Source organism: Chelonoidis abingdonii, chromosome 23 (genome assembly GCF_003597395.2).
Source record: "Chelonoidis abingdonii isolate Lonesome George chromosome 23, CheloAbing_2.0, whole genome shotgun sequence".
NCBI lineage: Eukaryota > Metazoa > Chordata > Testudines > Testudinidae > Chelonoidis > Chelonoidis abingdonii.
This window is the reverse complement of record NC_133791.1, coordinates 21,251,578-21,268,599: the sequence shown is the minus strand read 5'-3', so window position 1 is coordinate 21,268,599 and position 17,022 is coordinate 21,251,578.

Here is a 17,022-nt window from a genome sequence, read left to right as displayed (position 1 = left end):
AGTCCCTGGAAAAATCATGGAGCAGGTCCTCAAGGAATCCATTTTGAAGCACTTGGAGGAGAGGAAGGTGATCAGGAACAGTCAACATGGATTCACCAAGGGCAAGTCATGCCTGACCAACCTGATTGCCTTCTATGATGAGATAACTGGCTCTGTGGATATGGGGAAAGCAGTGGATGTGATATACCTTGACTTTAGCAAAGCTTTTGATATGGTCTCCCACAGTATTCTTGCCAGCAAGTTAAAAAAGTATGGATTGGATGAATGGACTATAAGGTGGATAGAAAGCTGGCTAGATGTCGGGCTCAACGGGTAGTGATCAATGGCTCAATGTCTAGTTGGCAGCCGGTATCAAGCGGAGTGCCACAGGGGTCAGTTCTGTGGCTGGTTTTGTTCAACATCTTCATTAATGATCTGGATGATGGGATGGATTGCATCCTCAGCAAGTTCGCAGATGACACTAAACTAGGGGGAGAGGTAGATACGCTGGAGGGTAGGGATTGGGTCCAGAGGGACCTAGACAAATTGGATGATTGGGCCAAAATAAATCAGATGAGGTTCAACAAGGACAAGTGCAGAGTCCTGTACTTAGGACGGAAGAATCCCAACACCACTACAGGCTAGGGAGGGACTGGCTAAGTGGCAATTCTGCAGAAAAGGACCTGGGGATAACAGTGGACAAGAAGCTGGATATGAGTCAGCAGTGTGCCCTTGTTGCAAGAAGGCTTGTTGCAAGTGACTGAGACCGACTAGCTTAGTGGTAGTTCTGCAGAAAAGTACCTGGAGCTTATAGTGGACGTAAAGCTGGATATGAGTCAGCAGTGTGCCCTTGTTGCAAAAAGGCTTGTTGCAAGCGACTGAGACCAACTAGCTTAGTGGTAGTTCTGCAGAAAAGTACCTAGGGCTTATAGTGGACGAGAAGCTGGATATGAGTCAGCAGTGTGCCCTTGTTGCAAGAAGGTTTGTTGCAAGAAGGCTTGCTGCAAGAAGGCTTGTTGGAAGAAAACTAACAGCCCCCCACTACAGAAAGGATGTGGACAAATTGGGGAAAGTCCAGTGGAGGACAACGAAAATGATGGGAGGAGTGGGGGGGGTACATGACTTACAAGGAGAGGCTGAGGGATCTTGGCTTATTTAGTCTGCAGAAGAGAAGAGTGGTGGTGGATTTGATAGCAGTCTTCAACTACCTGAAGGAGGGTTCCAAAGAGGATGGAGCTCAGTTGTTCTCAGTGGTGGCAGATGACATAAGAAGGAGCAATGGTCTCAAGTTGTAGTGGGGGAGGACTAGGTTAGATATTAGGAAACACTATTTCACTATGTAACCCCTTTGGGGTTTAGAGAGCATGGCACCTTTAAATCTTTTTCCAAGGGGACCAAGCCCTGTTGCTTCTTGCCTTGCAGGAAGAGCTTTCCTCTCTAGTTCTAGCTCAGTTCAGGCAACAGCAGAGACACTGGGAGCCACTTTGCTATAGAAGCAAAACTAAAGCTTGGGTGGGCAGGACCCAGTTTTTGTCTTAGGCCCAGCTCTAGCAGGGACTGAGATTCTTTGTTGATATCAGGGTCCAGCTAAGCCCCTAGATACCCCAAGAAGGAGCAAGAGTCAGACCAGGCCCGCTCCTTGGGAAGATAGGTGTGACGGGATCCCCAGGGTACAGCCTGGGACTGTGGGACCACGGTGCCCCCTGAACTGTCTGTCACCATGCCTAGCTAGTGACCAGCAGCAAACCCCTTCAGCCGCTGTGATCACTCAGCACGACTGCATGTGGAGACCTCACACCCAGCTCTATTGCATGAATCACACAGAGAAAGGCACCAGCCAAATCCCACCAGCTCCCAGCACTGCACCTCAGGAATATACCATCTTGCACTGCTCAAGATGGGCAGTGCAGATTTATTAATTGGTTCATCACTTCAGCAATGGAAAGTGGACATACATCAGCCTTTGTAAACCTGAGCAGATTTGTCCCATACTTCATAGAAAATCACTGGTAAAGATAAACAGCTAAACAAGTTTTAAATCTCTCTTTTGTAGTAAATAAGTGATATTTAAGTGATAGACAAAAAGTCAGAGAGAGTTACCAAAAGAAAAGAAAATATAAGCAGGCAGTCTAAACTCCCAACCCTTTTAGACTGGGGAACATTTAGATTAAGCAGTTTTTCTCACCCCATTGGATATTGCAGTTCATAGTACACAGATTTCACCCTTGAAATCTGGCCAGTCCCCTCAGTTGGAGTCTTCAGAGTGTCCTTTGTTGTTTGCAGTGTAGGTGGGTGAAAGAGAAAGGCCCAGCATGTGGCCACTGTGCAGAGGTGAAAGTAAGCTGGTACGGGCCAGTACGGAGGACCGGTAAGAAAAGGAGACTGACTGAGGGAGGGACAGAGAAGCCTGCTCCCTGCATAAGAATAGTTTAAACTCAGCTGTTCCCTGATGGTTCAGCCCCCAGGGCTAGGTTTCTGGCATCCTTGTTAATTTCACTCACAGTGGCTGGGGGGAGGGAGTCAAGGGGAGGGTGTGTTTGACCATGACAGGGGCAGTCCTTTTCTGCCCCGGATGAGGGATCTCTCCAATAATAATATACACAACAAATACAAGCATTTGGCTGCACAGCTTAAATCCAGAGCTAATAAAAGCAGTGGAAGAGAAAACTCACTGTCACATTGGTTTCTCGGATCTCCCTCCCCTTCTCCAGCCAGGCTGCAGACAAGGCTCTGCATTCCTCCCACCCCTCCCCAGCAGGGTTCTCTTCTAGGCTCTAGCTTGCAGTAGGGACACTGGCTGAGATGCCTGCTGCTGCTGCCTGCAAAAGAACAGTTTAAACTCAGCTGTTCCCTGTGCAGTTCAGTGCCCAGAGTTAGGAGCGTTTCTGGCATCCTTGTTAATTTCACTCCCAGTTGTTGTTGGGTGTGTGTGACCATGGCAGGGGCAGTTCTTTTCTGCCCCTGGGATGAGGGGATCTCCTAAACACAATCAAAATCAGGAACCATTTCCAAGTTCAAATCTATCCCATTCCCTCCCCAGCAGAGGATCATGGTTCTGATATCCAAACTGCTTGCAGATCCTCTTTGAAATGTTACTGTTTAAAAAAAAACAAAAACAAACAAACATGGAGAACATGGTGGAAAGATATGGCATGATGATTAGAGTTTATTTTGGGCAAAGCAATTTTGCTAAAGCAACTAAAGATTCATAGGGAAAGCAAATAGCCCCTATAGATAAAACCACAAAGGGACTGGAGGGGAAAACTGAATATTCAGGGAAATTCTTGTGCCTCCTTTGATAGAAATAGTAGTTTTCATTCCAATCCACCCTCTTTATATATTGATTTAAACACCTGAAATGTCCTTAGGACATCGGGTGCAATCTCAGATCTCTTTTTGTTTTGTGCTGCCTGCAGAGTGCAGATGCTGAAATTGACAAAACTTTGTCTAAATATCTTGTATATTTCATGAAGGCTATTCCAGTTCTCCTTCATTCACCCCTGACTTCCCCTCCCTCCCGGCTCCCTCCCTGGCTATCTGGCTGGTTTTTGCCTTGGTTACTTACTCCTTGGAAGACCCAGCCCAGCGGCACCTGCTGGCTCTCTGCAGGCAGCAGCCCACAGGGGCCGGTTGCTGGGGTCGCTGCTGGTTGGTGGCAGGCTGCAGCTGCATTGTTTGTGACACATTCATATGCATACATACAGTCAGAGGTGAAAGTAAGCTGGTCCAGTCCAGTCCAGTCCAGCATACCGGCAAGAGCCAGTACGCCGTATTGGACCACATCAACTTCCACAGCAGGGATTGAAAGGACTCTGGGCTGCCCGCAGCTACGGGAAACTGCAACTGAAATTTAAAGGGCTCAGAGCTCCCCACTGCTGCAGGCAGCCCAGAGCCCTTTGAATCCCAGCCACGGCTCTGGCAGCTGGGCTGGGGCCAGGATTTAAAGGGCTTTGGGCTTCCCTCAGCAGAAGGAGTTCTGGGCCCTTTAAATCCCTGCCCCAGGACTGCAAATCTCAGGGTTCCCCCTGGCAGACAGAGCCCTGGGCCCTTTAATTTGTCCCTGAGCCCCAGGGGGGGCTCCTAGCCACCTCTGCAGCTAGGAGCCCCTGGTTGATTTAAAGGCCCTAGATCTCCCAATCACAGCTGGTTCCCCAGGGCCTTTAAATCTTGAGACGCCACGCCTTCCTCAGGACTCCAGCAGTACCGGTAAGTCCTGTAAGTTACTTTCACCCCTGCCACTGTGTCTGTTTTATATCCTCAATCCACATGCTTGGAAAACAAGTCCAGGCATGTTTGGAGGCATTGCTGAGTCTCCAATGCAGGTTGAGGAATTCCCCTGGTGGGGCCTCATGCAGGTGAGTCACTGCATTGTAGCTCCCTTGCTGGACAATGGCTGGTGATTGGTTGGTTGACACTTGACTTGGGTGTTGGCTACTTTCCTTGCTGTTGCCTCTGGGGAGTTAATATCTGGCTGTTCCCCCAACTTACAGCATGTTTTAGTGACACCCATATACCACAATTCTCATAACTTCATATGCATTAATGATATACATCTATGGATAGAGAAATGACTTTCAGCAGATCATAAGCTTTCCCCTGATACCTTACAAGGCCTGCTTTATATGTAAGATCACAATTATATACAGATGAGGAATATGGGGCTTACAAGATGCTTCCCCAAGGTATAGTATGTCACAGTGGGCCTGCTGCATTTAGACAGAATAAATGGGCCTGCAGAGTTAAAGGTATGATGCTGTCACTGTCCAGCATTAACCAGTTTTAAACAAGGGCCAGGGTCTGTTGTACAGAGACTTCTGCCTGCTTCTTACCAAGACTTATTTTTAACTCCGTTATTAAAGATACAGAAAAGGAAAAATAGCTAAAGCATTTGAATGTCAAGTACTAAGTCAAGCTTTTATTTTAACAACAGCCCTTGTTCCCTTCAGCTGGAAAGAGATTTTAGCAGGAAATACCCCGTTGTCTGACCTCTCAGATGGCAATAACTGTCCTCTTTCAAGAAAAGCCAAGGTGTAAGTTGAGATGGGCTGGAGCTGTTGTTACAGTCTCGTCCCATTTTCTGCAATACAAAGATAAGAAGGGAGAGAACAGAACAACAAAGGCAAAACATGCAGCTTTGGTCTCTCAAGTTGCCTTCAGGGCTGCCCGGGAGGGGAAAGGCAAGGGGGGCAATTTGACCCAGGCCCTGCACGGGCCCTGCAAGCCCTGGCCCAGCGGCGATCCGGATCTTTGGCGGCATTTCTGTGGCAGGGGGCCCTTCAGTGCTGCCGAAGACATGGAGCAACCGAAGGGCCCCCCGCTGCTGAAATGCCACGGAAGACCCAGACCGCTGCCAGGTGAGTACAAGTGCTGCAGCTCCCCCACTTTGCCCCAGGCCCCTGAATCCTCTGGGGGGCCCTGGTTGCCTTTCACTTGCCAGCTCCCTGCTGGAGGAACGGAGGCCCAGCACCCGGTCTGATCAGCGGCTCTGAGACCTGGCAAACGTGCTCCATCATCAGGCTGTTCAGGACATTGCCTTCCTGGTCACAGGCTTACAGCCCCATTGCAAGCAAACTCTACTGCCTTGGTTGACTAATCCAGACTTGTATTAGACAGAAGAAAAAAGGAGAGGGATTGGACAGAGAAATAAGGTGTGGAAGGAAAGGACACAAGGTGCTGGTGCATGATAAAGTCTCATATAGCAGATGGTGACTGGGAGTTTGCCACCTCCACCTGCTCTGTCCATGTCACCTGGGTCCCTCTCTCCAGCCCGAATCTCTGTCAGCATTCGAACGATGAAGGAGTAGATCCTGGGCTCCCAGGAGACAGTAGAGCAGAGGTCGGCAACCTATGGCACGCGTGCCAAAGATGGCACACGAGCCAATTTTTAATGTCATGTGGCTGCCTGCTGGGACTCCGAGTGTCATTAAAAATCCTGCCGATGCAGCAAGCCGCAGGGTCCCAGGCTGGAGTGCCAGCCCGAGTGCAGCAAGCCACTGCCCCCTCCCCCGCCTTTCCCTAGATCCTGCCGCTGTGCATGCAGCGCTCTGGGGGCTGGGGCTAGGCACTCTTACGGGGCAGCGTTTGGCTCCGTGGGGAGGGAAAGATGCTCCCCGCTCATCCGGAGCCCTGTCGCCGCGCGCGCAGTGCTCTGAGGGGCGGAGCAGGGATGTGCGCATGGGGGTGGTGGCATTGGGGGCAGGGCTCCAGATGAGAGAGGAGCCTCATGGTAAGGGGGCTGGCTCCAGGGCCGGGGTGGGTTGGGTAAGGGGTGGGGAGAGTCAAGGGACAGGGAGCAAGGTGGGTTGGATGAGGAGGTGGGATCCCAGCGCCGGTGTTAGGGAGCGGCGGGGGGGCGGTTGGATGGGCGATGGAGTCCCGGGTCTGTTTGGGGTGGATGGGTCAGGGGGACAGGAGCAAGAGGTCCTGGGGAGCAGTTAGTGGTTCGTGTGTGGGGGGTCTTCTGGACGGTGTGTCAAGGGACAAGGACCTGCGGGGTGGATGAGTGTGGGAGATCTGGGGGCACTTGTCCAGGAGGTAGGGGTGTGGATGAGGGGCTGGCAGGCAGGGAGCAGCGGCGGGGGTTGTACGGGTCCAGAGTTCTGGGATCCTGTCAGGGGGCAGGGAGCGGTTAGATAGGCATCTGGAGGTCAGGGGGTGTGGATAACGATTGGGGCAAGTTCAGGGGCACAGGACGGGTAGGGTCCTAGGGGGAGATTCAGGATGAATGGGCTGGGATGGATCGAGGAGTGGGTAGTTGGGACAAGGAGCGGAGGGATTCGGGTTCAGGGGGGGCAGTCACCCAGCCCTGTGCCCTGAGCCCTGACCCACACCACACCAGCCTTTGCCTCTGAGCCTGCACCCCCACACCACCCTAGGCCCTGCCCTTTGAGCCCTGTATCACCCAGCCCTCTGTTGACTCCTATCACCCCGCCCTGACCCCAGTCCACTGACTGGCCACCCCCAACATACCCAGCCCCTACCCTGACACCTGCACCCCCATCACATGCCCCCACCCTCTGCCCTGACTCTTTCACCCCCCGCATCCCCAGCCTCCCCACATCCCATGCACCCTGCAGATCCCCACCCTACTGTGAGCAGCAAACGGGAGCCCCTGCACCCTCACTCACATTCCCACCTGCACCCCTCACACCACATAGGAGCTGCCCAGGTAAGTGCCCCCACACCCAAACCTCCTGCCTGCCCCAACCCTGATCCCCCTCCTTCATTTTAGCTCCTGGCCAGACCCTTCTCCCCCAGCCCTGTGCTCAGTGCATTCCCACCCTCAGCTCAATGCAAAGAGAGGAGGAGAATGGGCCAGAACCAGGGAGAAGGTAGGTACCCACTGTATGTGGGCAGGGCCGGGACCCCAGACTGGCAGCGGGCTGAGCGAGTCCGGCAGCCAGGATCCCAGCGGATGGATGGAACCCCTTAGCGGCAATGGGCTGAGCCGCACAGCCCACTGCCGGTCTGGGGTCCCGGCTGCTGGCCCCGCACAGCCCACTGCAGGTCTGGGGTCCTGGCCGCAGGTCCCGCACAGCCCCCTGCTGGTCTGGGGTTCTGGCTGCCAGACCCTTCCCAGCTGGGGTCCCGGCCGCAGGCCCCGCACAGCCCACTGCCGGTCTGGGGTCCTGGCCACCAGCCCCACACAGCCCCCTGCCGGTTTGGGGTTCTGGCTGCCAGACCCTTCCCAGCTGGGGTCCCGGCCACCAGCCCCACACAGCCTGCTGCCCGGTCTGGGGTCCCAGCCCCGCACAGCCCGCTGCTGGTCTGGGGTTCTGGCTGCCAGACCTTTCCCAGCCGGGGTCCCGGCCGCAGGCCCCACACAGCCCACTGCTGGCCTAGTTGAACAGAACCCCAGACCAGCAGCGGGCTGAGCAGGCTGGTGAGGTAAGATCAACATTTTAATTTAATTTTAAATGAAGCTTCTTAAACATTTTGAAAACCTTGTTTATTTTTACAATACAACACTAGTTTAGTTATATAATATATAGACTTGTAGAGAGAGACCTTCTAAAAAACATTAAAATGTATGAGCGGCACGTGGAACCTTAAATTAGAGTGAATAAATGAAGACTCGGCACACCACTTCTGAAAGGTTGCCGACCCCTGCAGTAGAGGTAGGAACCATGCTGTAAACCTCACTGTAGCTGGCTTTGGCAGAGAGGGTCTGCTGCTGCGGCTGCTGCTGCTGGTAATTTTCCCCCAAAAGTCTTTTCTTTCTAAAAACCCCCAAAAGGAGTGTTAGGCAGAATAGGCCATCCTCTTATTAATTTGTTCACCGGTTAATGGTACGAAGCAGGCCTCATTTCTGACATAGTAATTCTGATTTACTGATTTCTAGTTCCACACTTATTTTGATTATCAGGCATGATTTTAACACAGTCCTTGAGTTGCATTGATAGGCCTTTTTGTTTGGGCTAAGCTAGCCTTTGGCTCCTGTTTGCACATTTTCCCAGCAACAATTATTGTTATAAGGTTAGTGTGACATTTTATTAACTTTCATTCACTTTTTACAGTTGAAGTCAAATATACCCAAATTGTGCAGGCCCAATTATGACAACATAATCCTTTCTTATGGACTATTCCACCTAGGATCAGCCATTGGTTCATAAAAATCACAATTACAAACAAAAACAGGGAGGGGGGAAGATACTTGGTTATATTTTAAGATTTATAGGTTCCTTATCTCAAAATTGGGATTTACAAGTCTGATACAATTAAATATTTCAAAAATTACAGTTAAATAAAGATGTTAAAGCTAAGAACTAACTTTTATAGCTAAGTCAAATCCCACGCTGCTGCTATGTGTTTGTAACATGTTTAAAAACAAACCTGCTTTTTATTACTTTTTTGGCCATGTGCCCAGAACGGGTAAAGACAGAAAACTTTCCCATTCTTTTTGCCGCTTGCTCATTTACTCAAATTGTGAAAGTGTGGCAGTTAAATTTGCTTAGCTAGCAAAATGTCATGGCCTGGTAGCACCTTTAGCCCAAGTGTGTGGTTGTCTTTGTCAAAACAGCAGCGAGATTATGATGATCCCTTTTGGAACCAGCTTTGCACAGAACCATTTGAAACACTCAAAGGTGATAAAAGTTTTCAGACATTTTTAGGCTCTGTCTACACTACCGCTTATGGCGGTATAATGCATGTTGCTCAGGGGTGTGAACCACCTAAGTGCTGGTATGGACAGTGCTATCACTGTTTGTTGGGGGTGGATTAATTAAGTCAACAAGAGTGTCTTAGATTTAAAACCCAGAGAAGCCCCTACAAGAGAATTCTGGTGTTTGAGAAGAAAATGACATGAAGCAATGCAGCACACCTGGAGCAGGTAACATTGAAAATTTGCAAGCAGAAGGAAAGGCCATAGAAATAGAGCAGTGTATGATGACACTCAAAGCTGTGCAAGAAGAGAAAAGCTAAAGATAACGCAAGAGATCTACCACTAACCAAGTTTCTTCAGATCCTGCACTGAGGAGAAAATATGATGAAAATGGCAGTCACAGTTTGGGGTTGCTGTAGATTGGGCTGTGTGTTGAAATTTGGCTGTAGAACACTTCCTGAATTCTGCACGGGTAATTGCAGGGAAGCAACAAATGTTTTCTAAAGAACTTTTTTTAATTTCATCTGCACAAAGGTGAAGTTGTTGAGTAAATAAATCAGTTTCACACTCCATCTACTGGAAATGTTTACTGTGTTCCATGTAAGCTTTTTTTTCCAGTAGATCGCATGCTTTTACAGAAGGATTTAGCAATTGGAAAAATCCCAGTTGATTCTCTGGTGATGAGGGAGACAAGCTTTCAAACTACATAGAGCTACTCTTCAAATCTGGGAAAGACATTCAGAGTGTCACAGATGCTGCAGCTCAAAAGCTTTTGTCTCTCATCAGCAAACAGGGGTGAAAGTAAAATACAGCTCTTACTGGTATGGGGCCCACTCTGCCCCCCACTCCCCCATGCCCTGTCGTGGAAGGGGCTGGGCCTTAGGTGGAAGGGGCAGGGCCAGGGTGAAAGTGAGGTACATTTCTTACTGGCACAGTCCAGAGGCAAGCAACCCAGCTCTCCTACATACTTCGTACCTCCCATTGCATGACTTTTATATATAAAATAAAGCTACTACCACCAGTACTGTCTGTAATAAAACTTTCATATTGGCATAAGCCTGAAAAAGTGAAAACTGACTGTCACTTTTTCTCCTTGTCCTTGTTGGAGTCACTCGGCATAACCCTAGGTAACTCGGGTGGGTGGAAGGCCACGAGTGTCGATGAAGCCCTCCTGTTCTAGGCCAAAGCGAACCAAAGCCCCTCCATGTTGAACTTTACTCGACCTAGAAAGCCAGCAGCTGCGAAATCAAATGTGTAACAGTAAAGCTATCAGGGGCAGCACAGCCCAAAGTAGTTTAAAGCAGTAGTGATAAGGCCTGCGCACCTCTAGCAGCAGGACAAGATAACTCGCAGAAGGGGATATTACTAACGAGCTTCTGCAGCCAAGATTGCGTAATGGAACTGCTACAGGGAAAGGGGGGGGAAGGAAAAAAAGAATTTAAAAAGGGAAACGCTGCTTGTTTTGGGTGTGCTTGATTTGAGGCATCAGTCTCCCTGCACCGCTTTGAGATCTCAGATAAACTTTGTCTGCTTCTCCACCCTGGTGTGTTTATTGGCGTGGCGCACACTGGGCAATGGACCCCGCTGTTGCCCCCCCTCAGGCACTCTGTGCCGGCAACATCCTCCCTCCTCCTCCAGCCAGGCTGGCTCTGTTTTCCCCCAACTCCCACACTCAGCAGGGGCTGCAGCGGCTCCCCTCTAGCTTGCAGCAGGGAGGAGGGGGACTGGCAGAAGGAGAAGCCTCCCCAGGATGCCTGCTGCCTGCATAGGAACAGTTTAAACTCACCTGTTCACTCCTTGGTTCAACCTGTGGTATTAGGGGCCATTTCTGGCATCCTTGTTAATTTCACTCACAGTTGTTGGGGCTGGAGGAGGAGAGAGGAGAGGAACCAATGTGACAGTGAGTTTTCCCCTTCCACTGGCTTTTATTAGCTCTGGATTTAAGCTGTGCAGCCAAATGACTATTCTATTCTGCCCCTGCCTTGGTCTCACCCCCACTTCTCCCCTCCCCCCCAAACAACAACAGTGAGTGAAATTAACAAGGATGCCAGAAACGCCCCCTAATCTGTGGTCTGAACTGCAGAGTGAACAGCTAAATTTAAACTGTTCTTATGCAGGCAGCAGGTGTCTGGGGAGGCTTCTCCCCCATCCAGTCCCCCTGCTCCCTACTGCAAGCTAGAGGGGAGCCACTGCAGCCCTGCTGAGTGCAAGAGGTCGGGGGAATGCAGAGCCTAGCCACGTTGGCAGCCTGGCTGGAGGAGGAGGGAGGAGAGAAACTAATGTGACAGTGAGTTTTCCCTTTCCAAGCTTTTATTAGCTTGGAGTTTAATCTGTTTTTTATGCAGCCCAAAGAGATGAAAGTAAGCAAGTACTGAATGTTCCACTTATTTGCTGGTACACTGCTGCACCCTTTTTTTCCCGTACTCCGTACTGGCCCGCACCAGCTCACTTTCACCTCTGCCAACAAAAACTGGTCCAGTAAAAGATATTAGCTCATCCGCCTTGTCTGTCTTATATCCTGGGACCAACACAGCTACCACAACAGTGCAAACATATTATAGAATCATAGAACTGGAAGGGACGCCGAGAGGTCATCTAGTCCAGTCCCCTGCACTCATGGCAGGACTGAGTATTATCTAGACCATTCCTGACAGGTGTTTGTCTAAACTGCTCTTAAAAATCTCCAGTGATGATGATTCCACCACCTCCCTAGGCAATTTATTCCAGTGCTTAACCACCCTGACAGTTATAATGCATTAAAAAAATTAAATACAAAAAAGCAATATTAATTAGTTCATATTTACTGCCAAGTTTTAAAGAAAGAGAAACCACTGATGTGATGGAAGTCATTGGCTAAATACCTGGAACCAGAGTTTGTTGACAAGCTAAACCAGCAGAAGCCTCCTCTGCTACTGCAGAGAGGATATTTTCTTCAATTCAGTTTAGTCGACTAGTTCAGTTCAAGGTTAAGAAAGTGATTGGGAGTTGAAAAAGCAGGAAATCTTGTTTTCCACTTTCAATCTATGAGTAAAATGTAGGTGTGAGAGGACAAGATCTACTAGTTCTAAAATCTTGAAAGACATGGGGACCAGAAACAGTGAGTTCAGTTTACTAACTACAGATAATACATACTTTGCTTAATAAAGCAGTTAGTTTTAAATGCAAAATATGTTTTGATAAACTTTTTATTCATCATTTAAGATAAATAAAACTAATAAGAAAAGATTTTAAAATAGTATTTCTGTGCATTTTTAATTGAACTTGAATTTCCATACAAATAAAGCTTGATAAAAATCACAAGTAAAAAATTAATCATCTAGTAAATAAGCAATGCATAATTCATCATTTTCTAACATCGTAAAAATTAAGAATCTGAATGTGTGTATGTTAAGCTATATAATTGCTTAAATGTGCACAGAGAGCGTATCCTCCTGCTTAGCAAAAAGTAACACCAAATGTAATGTCAAGACTAGATTTAGCTCCAGAACATGTTTTAATGTTTACCAAACAATAAGAATCAGCCTCTCTTTAGGAAAATAAAAAGTACAAATATGAAACATGATAATCAATTATTTAAGCTCAATTTAAAATCAATGCACCTTGGCTCCAGCCCCGGCACTCTCCCCTTTAGCCCCAGGCCCTCTGTTTATCTATCGCATCATACATGCAGCCACCCAGCTTTCCTAGTTATAATATCCTTTCCACCCAGGCAACGGAACCAGCTGCCAGGCCTGGCAAAAGCACAGAAACCAAGGGCTTAGCTTGCCCAGTGTCCATTTGTCAGCACCTGCCTGAAATGAAGCCAGGCAGGCAGCTGGGAGCCCACGCATGGAGCAAGGACATTGGCCTTGCTGGGAAGTTTTATGGTGGGGCTGGCACCAGCTCCCATCTGGGATTTATCCAGTGGAGAACTGTAACTGTTCACTTCTGTGGCATTAGCAGTGCTTCCCCGTCCAAGTCCAGGCAGAGCCATCACTCCACAGATCAACTGCTGAACTGTGAATCCTGGCCCTGGCCCTGGCCTGGCAGGGCAATGAGCGTGCTGGTTGGGTAGAGACAGCTGGAATTCCTGCCCAGAGCTCCTGTTGCAGCTCTCCTGGGAAGAGGTAAGGATGTCATGGGCAGCGGTTGCTGCTGCTGCAGGGACAAAGTAGGCCAATAGTCTGAGCTCAGGCTTGGGGTCCAGGCCCAAGGCATAGGCTGAGAGTTGTGGCTCAGCCAAAGCCCAGAGGGAAAAAGGCCCTTGACCAGGGACTAAGGGGGCTAATGCTGGGGTTGCTTGGTGCTGACCAAGCTGGTGGTTTGCCAGCAATAATGATGTTGGGTGAAGCCCTGCCTCCCCAAAGTGAGGAGGACAAGGCAGCACCCCATGGCAAGGGAGGAGAGGTGGAATCCGCTGTTAGCAAGGAAAGGAGACCCTATGGTTAGTTAGGCTCCTTCTGAAGGACAACAAAATTCTCCACCAGAAGCTGGGGAAATCAGAAACACAGGCACAGCCAACTATACAGCCCAGTAGTGCACCTTTCCCACCCACACCAGTTGCCCCCACCAGTACCTGTGCAGTCTGCCCAAGGTGGATCCCAGCTTCTTCCTCACTGTCTTGTTCTGCCACTTATGCAAAATTTATCTTGAGGACAAAAGCACACAAGAGGCTCAACCTGGAACGACGGCCCCATCCCAGGGCACTTGCATGATCAACCCCACCAAAGCAAACCCTCAGGGCCATACACTGCTCATAGGCCAGCAAAGCTGAGCTCTGCAGACAAGCAGGACTAGGGAGCAGTCACAGCTAAGAATGTCCAGTCTGCCCCAGAAGCTGAGCTCAGGCATCGCTGTGACAACCAGGACCCAAGGAATCCTCTTGGAGTATCCATGATTCTAGGAGCAGCTCAGTGAGCTGGCTCCAGGAAGCCATGTCCAGCCCAAGAGAGGCAGCGGCAGCACACAGCATCAAACACCGAGCTCTCCCTCTTTACGTAGGGCCTCCTGGCTGTAAATCTGCAAGGACGATGACATGCAAAGGCAGACCGGATAAGATCAGGCAGAGGTTCGAGGGGCGTTGGCCTGGCTTGCAATGGTCAGCTCACTGAGAACACACGGCCCTGTGTCACAGAGTGATAACACACGTCCGAGCCTTGGGACCAAGTAGGGCAGACTCCCAGCAAACCCCAGTATGGGAGTGAGGGAAGACAGCAGCCTAGGGTTTCTTCTTCCCTGGGAAGCTTGTCTCCATAGGATGCAAGCATGACAGTGGACACTAGTGTTACTGCCCCCTGCTGGGCGACCCAGGCACCTACATGGGTGCAGCTCTGGAGCAAGCTCTTCACCAAGCCCTTGATGGGGAGCAGGGAGCACCTGGTTGTGGTGTGACAATCTTGGAGAGACTCCGGGCCTGATTTTCTTGTACTTACACCGATGCAGATCAGCAGTAACTCAACTCAAGACCATGGAGTCCATTGGTGTTAAAGAGAAGAAAGATCAGGTTCATCAAAGGGTCGACATGGTAGCCCTCAGAGGAGTGGGTGGGGGTTTCCATGACACTATCAGGCGCTGCTGTCAATGGAAAAAAGATGTGATAGTGGGATACCTAAACTGTGGGGAGGGTCTCTACTCTCCTGCATCCAATCCATTCCAGCCGCAGATCCAGTCCAGGTTTTGTAACTGGCCCCATCTCATCTTGGACCATAACAGGAGCTGGATCAAGTCTTGTTGCTAGGCAGAGAGAAGGTCCGGGGTCTGCACCAGGCGTCCTGCACCTACCAACATGTCAAAGCAGAGATCCAGGGCCTTCTCTCTCTCTCTCACACACACACACACTGTAGCCACTCCAAAAGCCATGTGCCCAGCCAGCCACTCCCACACCAGCAACTACATCCAAGTAGCAGTGATTAGCAAGCAGCTCATCAGTTTTTTCCAGCCGTTCCTTGCGTGCTGTGTACAGATGAGCTGGCTTGATTTTATCGACTGATTAGGAGATTATTATACACAAACAGAAAGAACGGCATAAATAAATATCTGCAAGCAATGGACCAGGCACTTGGACATTCCGATCCACTTCAGCAATCGCCAGAACTTCTCCTCCTGATTACAGAAAGAAAACCCCCAAACTGCTTCCACCTGAAAGATGAGTTTTGATCAAGACCCCCAGAGGTATGAGCCACCCACAGACTCTGCCCACACGTGGTCAGAGCTTAATAGTGCTTCAACCGAGAGGCAGCAAGTTTGCACTGGAATGGGTTCCCTAGGGAGGTGGTGGAATCTCCTTCCTTAGAGGTTTTTAAGGTCAGGCTTGACAAAGCCCTGGCTGAGATGGTTTAGTTGGGAATTGGTCCTGCTCTGAGCAGGGGGTTGGGCTAGATACCTCTTGAGGTCCCTTCCAACCCTCATAGTCTATGATTCTATGCTGCCAGGCCACCTACTTAATCAGTCACCCCTATCTGTTCCCTCCTTCTGCCCATTTTCAAAGTTGCTCTTCCCTTGAAATGTATTTTTGAGGCCACCCAACTCAAATATGCCAAGATTCCAGGTCTGAACTGTCGGGCTACACAAGAAGCCGAGCAACAGCCCTGGATCCAAACTCTCTCGTGGGCCAAATTGTAAATGTTCACAGTTTGGACTGTTCTGTTACAATCAGAGAAACAGATAGTCAAGTGGTGAGCTAGGATCCAAATCCAGGGCTCTTGGTTCAAGGTCCATCTTCCTCAGCCACAAATCGATCTCAGTGATCATTAATAAAACCCCCTTTAACTACAGCTGCAAACAAAGGCTTCCATGTATCAAAATGCAACCCTGAACATGGACAGGAAAACAAAGAACGCACATTGGGGGGGAGGGGGAAGTCACTTAATCACCTTTCCAGCACAAATAAACAAGCAGAGGGTTGTGGCACAAGGCAATAGCAAGATTGTCTAATTCTGGGGTGGACAAACTTCAGCCCGCGGGCTGGATCCGGCCCGTGTGACTGTCAGCCCCGCGCCACTCCCAGGAGCAGCCGGCAGCATGTCCCTGCAGCCCCTGGGCAATGTGGGGGGGGGAGGGCTCCACGCGCTGCCCTCACCTGCAGTCACCGCCCCCCACAGCTCCCTTTGGCCGGGAATGGGAATTGGCAATGGGCGCCCCAGGGGAGGTACCCACAGACAAGGGCAGTGCACAGAGCCCTCTGCCCCCCCGCCCATCCTCCAGGGGCCACAGCCGCTTCCGGGAGTGGTGCAGGGCTAGGGCAGCCAGGGAGCCTGTCTGAGCCGTGCGCCGCTGCCACCCTAGAACTGCTCAAGGTAAGCGGCGTTGGGCTACAGCCCACCCCTCAAACCCCACCCTGAGCCCCCTCCTGCCCCCCAAACCCCTGCCCCAGCCCTACATTCATGGCCCTGTGTGCAATTTCCCCACCCAGATGTGGCCCTCGGGCCAAAAAGTTTGTCCACTCCTTGTCTAATTTAATAGCAAGACCCAGTTTGGAGGGTTTTTAAAAAAAATAATAATGCCCAGATTTATTTTAAATAATAATAAAAATAAAAACCCAAGCAGGAATAGCTGCCCCAACAGGCCTTCGCCAGGCCCATGGGGACCTCCCTCCTGCAATGCTGACTCTCCAGGGAGTTCTACAGAGGACTTCCCAGGACCCTTTGGGGGAGGAGAGGAAGTCTTTCCCCATCTTTCTGGGTGACTGGCAGCCCAACCAACTAGGTCTTTTTTCCCACCCTCCAGGCTCTAAAGGGCTTCACCCCAATTCCAAGGGTCATAAATGAAAGCGAGCAGGCGGAGAGCAATAATCTCAGGAACCACTGACCTGTGCAAGTTACTTGAGAAGCCCGTAGGGAGCAACACATGTGAGCAACCAGAACTGGACCCTCAGCAGCTGTACTGCAATGCCTGGCACGCGCCGTTATGGTTTTGCACCCAGCTTTGGCTATAGACCAGAGAGCTTTATGCTGAGAAGCCGATGC